Below are 8840 nucleotides of genomic sequence, written 5' to 3'. Positions count from 1 at the left end.
TCCTCAGAGGGTTGCTGTGAGGATTAAATGAATGAATGCATTTCCCTGACCTCTGAACCTTGTGCCTTAGGCCACAATCCTTCATCTCTTCTCTTCTGTGCCTACACTCACTTCCTTTGCTTTAAATACCATCTGGCTCGTTCCAAATTGACATCTTGAGCTCCTCTCCTCTCCTCTCCATCTCCTCTCCTCTGATCTCTACATTTGCATATCCAACTGCCTGACGGACAACTCCTCTTGGACATCTAACAGGGATCTTAAGCCTCACATACCCCAAACTAAACTCATCTCCCTCCTTAAACCTGCTTTTTCCCAGGTTTTCTCTATCTCAGTTAATGGCAACTCCATCCTGCTAGCTGCTCAGGCCAAAGTCCTTGGAGTCGTCCATTAGCAAATTATGTCAGCCCTACCTTCAAAATACACCTGGGGACTTCCCTGGTGGTCCAGTGGTTAAGACTCCACGCTCCCACTGCAGGGGACACAGGTTCAATCCCTGGTTGGGGCACTAAGATCCCGCATGCCACATGGCGCGGCCAAAAAAAAAGAAACACCCCTGGTGTTTCTCAGTGCCTTCACTGTAACCACACTGGTTCATGTCGCCATCACCTCTTACCTGGACTAATGAAATAGCTTCTTGGTTTCCCCGCTTCCATTTTTATTCCCCTCAAGCCTATTCTTCATGCAGCACCCAGAGTGAGCCTGTTTTAACAAAAGTCATGTTATGACACCCCTCCGTCCCCAAACCCTCCAGTACTTCCCACTTTAGAGTAAAAGCCAAAGTTCTCATAGGACCTATGAGGTCTTATACAATCTGTAATCTTCTTCACGCAGCACTTTGCTCACTTTGCTACAGTCAGACTGGCCTCCTTTCATGTTCCTGTACCTCAGCATCTCTGTGCTCGCTCGCGGAGGCCTGGAACATTTTTACCCCAAGTTATCCTCTTGGATCACTCTTGTAACCTTCAAATCTTCACCCAAAAGTCCCCTCCTAAATGTTAGGTATTTCCTGACAGCTCTATCCCTCCCTGTCCTCCTTTCCTGCTTTACTTTTTTAATAGCACATATGCCCTTCTTATATACTATTTTATCTAATATGCTATCTAATTTTCTTATTTATTTTGTCTATTATCTGTCTTTCCCCTTTAGAAAGTAAGCTCTGTGAAGACTGGAGGACAGGGATCTTTGTCTATTTTACTCACTGCTACATCCTTGGAGCCTAGAACAAAACCTGCATATAGTACATTCCTAATAATAATTGTGAATACATTTGATTAATATCTATCCGCTCTGGCTATTCTTTCACCATTTTGGAAAGAGTAAGAGTCAGGAAAAGAACAATTTTAAGCATTGATATTTCATGCTAAAAACCTACCAACAGGGAATTCCCTGGCAGTTCAGTGGTTAGGACTTGGCGGTTTCACTGCCTTGGGCCAGGGTTCGATCCCTGGTCGGGGAACTAAGATCCAACAAGCCATGCGGCATGGCAGATTTAAAAAAAAAAAAAAGCCTCCAAACAATGTTTATGAGTGCATGCTAAATGAAAAGGCAGGCTACAAAATCACATGAATACTGTGATTACAAATTTCCAATTTGTGTTTTAGAAAAAAGATGCTACACAAAAGTTGCATTAGTTCTCATTGTAAAATTATGACAGATTTTTCCTATTTTCCAATTACATGTAATATTGCCTCTAAAAGAAAAGTTTGACTTACAGTACTGAAATAGGAACAACATGACATCCTTTACAGAAAAATGAAGCAAAGCAATACCTTATCTTTTCGACAGTGACTAGAATAGGTCTGGAGAGAAGGACACTGACCTTGCTGCTGTGATTAACCCTGGGGCAAAGGGGGAGCACATTGTTGGTCTTGACCAAAGGGCTCTTCCTGTAAATCATTTACAAAAACAACTTCTTATATTGTGTAATTAGATTTTAAAAAAATGTCTATAAGAAGCCTCTTTAGAAAAAAAGTCTGGTCTGTAAGGGGAGGCTCCACAAAGCAACAGAACTCCCTTCTTTCCCCTGCCAGGCTCCAGGGGGCTTCTCTTAAACACAGATGTGGGGACTGGAGAGAGACCTGGAGAGCTCCCCTCCCCCGAGGATATGGCTCCCGGGGAAACACCCCAAAGTCCTCAGCCAGTTTTGGAGTGGCTGGGTGAGAACATCGTCTCCCCTTCTCCCTGTCTCCAGCAGGGTTGTAAAACCTCCCCTCAGAGACCCTCAGCATGGGGAGGAAAGAGTAGCTGGGCCCTTTGAAAGTGGGGTCCACCCAGATTTATTCCCCCAGAGGAAAAAAAATCTGAGGAGAGACTGTGGCCTCCCAAGTGAGACAGGAGGGAAGGGGCAGGGCACAACCTTTTAAAAAACGGCATTGCTGTTGAAGTTACAACAAAAACTGGTAAGAACTGATGAAGCCCAAGATGGCAGAAGATTCGACTCCCAGCAGACCTTGAGCCTCATTATACAACTCATTGTAATATATTAGCATATGCTAAGTGCCATGCCCACAGGTGCCATGACAGTTCCCAGGCCCGCCATGAAAGGCCAAAAAGTGGGCGGTGGCCCAATTCCTGGAAATCCCCACCCCTTCTCCAAAATAGTTGGAATAATCCTCCCACTAGTTAGCCTATGAAATTACCCAGCCTATTGAAACTAACCACAACATATTTCAGGGCTGCTCTCACCTTCTGAGATTGACCATGCTATGTCTAAAGAATGTGTTTCTCCCAGGGCCTCTCGCCTTCTGAGATGGCTCATGCTCTGTCTATGGAGTGTGTATCTCTCTCGATAAATCTACACCTTACATATCACTTTGCCTCTTGCTGAAATCTTTCTGCTCTGAGACATAAAGAACTTGAGCTTCATTAAGTCCTGAGACCAGGTGTATGATTTCAATTAAAAGACAGTGGGTTCAGGACTTCCTATGTGGCACAGTGGTTAAGAATCCACATGCCAATGCAGGGGCCATGGGTTCCATCCTTGTTCCAGGAAGATCCCACATGCAACTAAGCCCACACACCACAACTACTGATCCTGTGCTTTAGAGCCCATGAGCCACAACTATTGAGCACGTGTGCCCCAGCTACTGAAGCCCACACGCCTAGAGCCCGTGCTCTGCAACAAGAGAAGCCACAGCAATGAGGAGACTGTGAACCACAACAAAGAGTAGTCCCCGCTTGCTGCAACTAGGCAAAGCCCATGTGCAGCAATGAAGACCCAACACAGCCAATAAACTAATTAATTAATTAATTAATTAATTTCAAAAGACAGTGGGTTCAAGTCCCAGTCTGAGTTCTGGCTGGGTTTGAGTCCCAGCCGAGATGCAATTTGGTTCGAATCCCAATCTGAGTGGTGTGGTTTCACAAGGGTCCTCTGACTGCGAATTCCTACAGCTCAGCAACCTCTGGGCATCAGTGAGGCCGGTTTCTCTCCAGGGTGCACCCACATGTGCCACATCCCAGTGCACTAGCCTCAGATTGCAGAAAGGAGCCGCTCATTTGCGCCGCTGGTCCAAGAAACTTCTATGATGCTTTCCAAATTCTGCTCATGTCATAGGAGGAATTGGGTGGCGTGGAAGCTGTCAAGGCCAGTTTGGGCTCCTTCCACCCTATCCCCTGGCACTTCTCCAGCCACTCTCTTTCCCCACTGCCTAGCCCAAGGAGCCCTCTCTTTGCTACTGACCGGGGCTTAGCCTCCCAGGCCAGTCTCCAGGACAGTGAGTTCCATGGCCATGTGGCCTTGGCCAATGTCCATTTTCTGGCACCAGGCTGGTTCATAAGGCTCAGTGACTTGCGGCTTTCTCTTCCCCACCCCAAGCCTGACAAGGACAAAAAGCACCGTTTTGTTTCTGGGTCAGCTGTCAAGCAAAGGGTGATGCCCTCATGTACAAGCTGAGCCTCTTTCCCACCTCTGCATCTACAGCCTCCCCTCAGCATCTAGCCAGTGGCCCTGGAGGATCACAGGGCTGGATCAATCACCCAGAGGATAAGAATTCCTCTGCCTAAAGCAGAACAACGGTAACAGCAACAGCTTATGTTCCTTTAGTTTCCAGAAGGAGGATTTTAGATTCTGGAGGCTACTGACTCAGGTATCATGCCTGTATTCATCCATCATTCATCAAACCTCTGTGGACTGCTGACTCCATCCAGTGTGCCTGGCACTGTGCTAGGTGACAATCGAGTAGGACCAGTGTGCAGATGTCTCTACAACAAAGAGGAGTAAGGCAAATACCCCACCCACTCACCCCACCTAAAAGAAGCAGCTAAAAGAATCACTCTCACTTGGCTAACTGGTCAACAACTTTATTGAACACTACTGGGTATTAGGTGTTTTACTATATTGGTCACATATTGATCCTCACAATAAACTTTTTTTTATATAAATTTGTTTATTTATTTATTGGCTGCTTTGGGTCTTCTTTGCCGCACGTGGGCTTTCTCTAGTTGTGGCGAGCAGGGGCTACTCTTCACTGCAGTGCATGGGCTTCTCATTGTGGTGGCTTCTCTTGTTGCGGTGGCTTCTTCTAGGCACGTGGGCTTCAGTAGTTGTGGCGCATGGGCTCAGTAGTTGTGGCACACGGGCTGAGTTTCTCTGCAGCATGTGAGATCTTCCTGGATCAGGGATCGAACCCGTGTCCCTTGCATTGACAGGCAGATTCTTAACCACTGAGCCACCAGGGAAGTCTCACAGTAAACTTTTGAGGTAGGTATTAGATCACTTACGCATGAGGAAGAAGACAGAGACTTTCCCAAGGTCACACACCTGCTGATAACAGATTCAAAGCCCACGTTCTTTCTCCTGACCTTCCTGACAGCCCCAGGATAAAGACTGCAGGCTCAGCCCACAGAAAGCCTCAAGGAAAGCCAATGGCCCCTGGGCCCTACCTAGACTTCCCACCTCTCCTCCACGGGCCCTACTCCCATTCCCTCTTCATTCTTTCATTCAGTGAGTCAGTCAGTCAAAGACAATTACTGAGTACCTACTAGGTGCAAAGCTCTTGGTGGGAGGGATGAATCATAAAGGACTTGGTCACCAAAGGCTCTTATAGCCTAACAGGAGAGTATATGTTACACAAATAGCTACAATGCCAGGTGAAAAGTAAGAAATGTAGGTAAAGTGCTAGATCAGGTTCAAGGGAGGAAAATATTATTCCGCTTTAGGAGAACCTTTGTGGAGGAGGGGTGCTGAGATGGGCCTTGAGGATATTCAGGTTTTGGTCCCGCAGAGATATAGAGAAGGGCTGCTAAGATTTTGGGAAACAAGCAAAAGGTGAAGGCAGAAAGGGGTGGAGAGAGGAAGGGGGAAAACTATAGGAGTCTGCGTGGTTGGAGGATGATGTACCTGAAGGGGAGTAGCAGGACAGAGGTTTAGAAATAGACAGTGGACAGTCTATAAATATTTATTACTGAAAAACAGTACATTTGGGCCAGATTACAGGTACCAAAAATGCCAAGTTACAGAGTCGGGTTCTTGTTTCCTTGCTACCAGGGAGCCACAATGGGGTTCTCCCAGCGTCCCCCTCCGGTGGGTAAGACCAGGTGGCTGCTGCACCTTGGCCTCTCCCGGCCTCTTCTCCAGAGCTGGAACCACAGTGTCAGCAGCCCTGTCCCCCACTGCTGTGTCATCATTTACTCTCTTTCAAGTGCCTGGCCCACACCCAGCAGCCCCCACACAGCAGCCCAGAAGGCTTCCTTCCTGGGGCAGCAGGGCCGAGTCATTTGGAAACCTCTCTCTGATGAGCTCCGTGATCAAGGTGCTGATACGGCAGGTGGGCCTGCCTCACTTGTCCCCAGTCACAGAGGTGAATGCGGTGGTGAGTTTCGTTGGCCCATCACCTCCGCCTTAGGCCCGGTTCACTTTCACTGCCGGAGACGGAGACGGAGACGGAGATGGTGCAGATGCCTTTGACAATGCCAGCTCACGGTCCTGCTTTGGGTTTCCTGCCTTTGCCTTTCAAGGTTGCTCTGTGCTGCCCGCCCCTCTCGGGGCCAGCCAAGGCCTGGCCCCTAACCCACCCCTTCGCTGACCACAGTTCCTTGCTATAGGGTCTGAGGATGTAGAGGGTCTGAGGATATGGACATGGGGGAAATGAACTTTTTTTTTTCTTTTAAATTTTTATTGGAGTATAGTTGCTTTTCAATGTGCAGCAAAGTGAATCAGTTACACGTATACATATATCCACTCTCTTTTAGATTTCCTTCCCATTTGGGTCACCACAGAGCATTGACTAGATTTCCCTGTGCTATGCAGTAGGTTCTCATTAGTTATCTATTTTATACATAGTAACAGACATGTGTCAATCCCTTTCTCCCAATTCATGCCTCCCCCTTCCCCCCTTGGTAACCGTAAGTTTGTTCTCTACTTTTGGAGACAAAACTTTTTGCCACCTTACATCTCCTCTAGAACAAGCAGGCTAACTGCCCCACTGGGGGCCAGGTCATCTCTTGCTCCTTGGAGGGCAGAGCACTGGATCTGGAGTCAGAAGAACTGGCTGAGCTTCCTTTCCTACTGGATAGATTCATGCAACTCATGAGACCGGCTGAGCCTTGGTTTTCTTACAAATAAAAGAGGCGAAGAGCGGGGAGGGTTGGGGGGGGAAATGAATTGGGAGATTGGGATACCAAATTGTACACTCTAAATATATGCAGTTTATTGTAAAAAATAAAAAAATAAAAAGTTAAAAAAAAAAAAAAAGAGGCGAAGAACTCCTGGCTGTCTTTCTCCACAGGCTTGAGATGAGGTCCTTTGGAGACAAGGCCTGGGAAAGGACTTTATAAACTGTAAATTAATCTGGGAGTATTACAGTTGTGGTTATTTGTTTGTGGAGCTTGAGTTCATGTGATCGTTCTCTCTCTGGGAATCCAGTTCCTTTTCTTCAGAGCACTTACAGATTTTTATAAGTTATCATTACTGCTAAGCAAATAGTTTATTTGTTTCCTGCCTACCTCCTCTCCAAAGTGTAAGCTATGATAGGGCAGGAGTCATGTTTAGGATTGTTTCTTATTAGTTTCCCGGCACCTGGTTCAGTGCCAGGAATGTAATGGAGGCTTAAGGAATAATTCAGTTATTTGAGGACTCGTTGCCCATCCTCACCAGAGACATCTGCCAGGCTAGTCTGTCTTGTCCACTGCTACACCCCGGCATGCAGTAGGCAATTAATAGGTGTTTTTTTCGAAGTTGAAATGAACAAACTTCCTTAAATTCCATCTTCGTTGTGAAGTTCTGTTCCTGAAAAATCTATTGCATTTCCCAGTTGCCCCATCTGCAATCCAAATGCCCAGAGAGGCTCTCTGTGCCTCTCAGAATCCACCTTCCCAGCCTCTTGTCCTTCTCCCACATCTTCCTCTGCTCCAGTCCAGACAAACTACCCACCATCCTCTCCCCAAGGTATGCTTGTGCCACCTGCAGACCTCCGCTGGGGCTCAGGCATTCCCTGTTCCCTTCCCTCAAAGTCCTGCCTGAACTTCCTTCCTTTCCAAGTTCCTTTTAAAAGTGTGATGGGTGGGTGTGTGTTTAATAGCACTTTGTACCTAGGGAGGGCTTCTATTTGGAAAAAAGACTTTTACATACACGGTATTAATCAAGACGAACGGTAGCAGAACTGGCAGTACAGGCATTGTATAAGTGCACAGATTAGGAAGCTAAGACTCAGAGAAGTTTTATTTGTAATTTATACACCCAGGGATTGGACTTACTTGTGGATCCACAGAAGTAATTTGGTGGAGTGACTTCCACTGAAGAAAAAAAGAAACAGAGAGAGACAGACAGTCAGGGACAGGGGCAGAGACACAGAGGGAGGGGGGAGGAAGAAAGAAAGGGTAGAAAACATAAGTATGTCACATATACTAAGAATAAGTGAAGAATAAGTGTTGTTTGGGGAAAATGTGTGTGTGCACACACGCCAACAGGGTTGTGATGTAACACATACTTCATACTACGGGCCACGGTCAAAGTGACTGGGTTACACGGTGTGCTGAAGCAGAACTTAAGCGTCACCAATTATCGTGGAGGCTGAGATGGACAAGAGAGGGGCCAGAGATGGGAGCCATGGCCTCAATTTCAGCAGTGCCAGCTTGGGGCTCAGGGAAGCCGGTGTTCTCGGGGAAACCTGCTGTGGGTTGTGGTGCCAGTTGTGTGAGGTGAGTTGTGCTAGAGAAGCCTCAGCAACGGCAGTGTTTTCTTGAAGAGGCTAGAATTTGCTGGGTGGCTTGGGCCAGCCACCTCCACGCCCCAGTGCTGTGTAGCTCAGGGCAATGGTCCTCAATGTGTGGTTCCCAGGCTAGCGATGTCAGCATCACCTGGTCAGTTGTTAGGAATTCGAATTCTCAGGTCCCACCTCAGACCCTGGGGATCAGAAAACCTGAGGGAGGGCCCCCAGCCTTCTATGTAAAAGCCCTCCCAGTGATTCTGAGGCATAACGTTTGAGAACCACTTTCCTAAGGGTGACATTCTGTGTTTGATGTGTCTTGGAATATCTAGGCAGGTCTGGTCTAAAAGCAGCCTTGTTGGAAAATAGAAATGCTGAACCTCCAGTCCAGTTCTTTTGCTATAAAACCTGGCTTTCTTTCCACTGTTCACACAGCACATTCACGCACAGGACTTATGTGTAAAAGAACATGGGGTATATCCTTCCTACTCGGTGTGCCTTTCACACTGGTGGACTTGACCCTCACTGGGTTCAAATACATGCATGTATGTCGCTTTGAAAATGTTCTCAAGTTATGCATGTATATGAGTGTGCAGACTTGGGTACGTGGGTCTGTCCTGCCTTCTCTGCTGGACAAAGTCCTCCCAGGGCAGAACCTGAATCCCACCTCCCTCAATCTTCACATCGCCCCTC

Source organism: Hippopotamus amphibius, chromosome 9, assembly GCF_030028045.1.
Source record: "Hippopotamus amphibius kiboko isolate mHipAmp2 chromosome 9, mHipAmp2.hap2, whole genome shotgun sequence".
In the NCBI taxonomy this organism is placed as follows: domain Eukaryota; kingdom Metazoa; phylum Chordata; class Mammalia; order Artiodactyla; family Hippopotamidae; genus Hippopotamus; species Hippopotamus amphibius.
Note: the sequence above shows the minus strand (reverse complement) of the source record.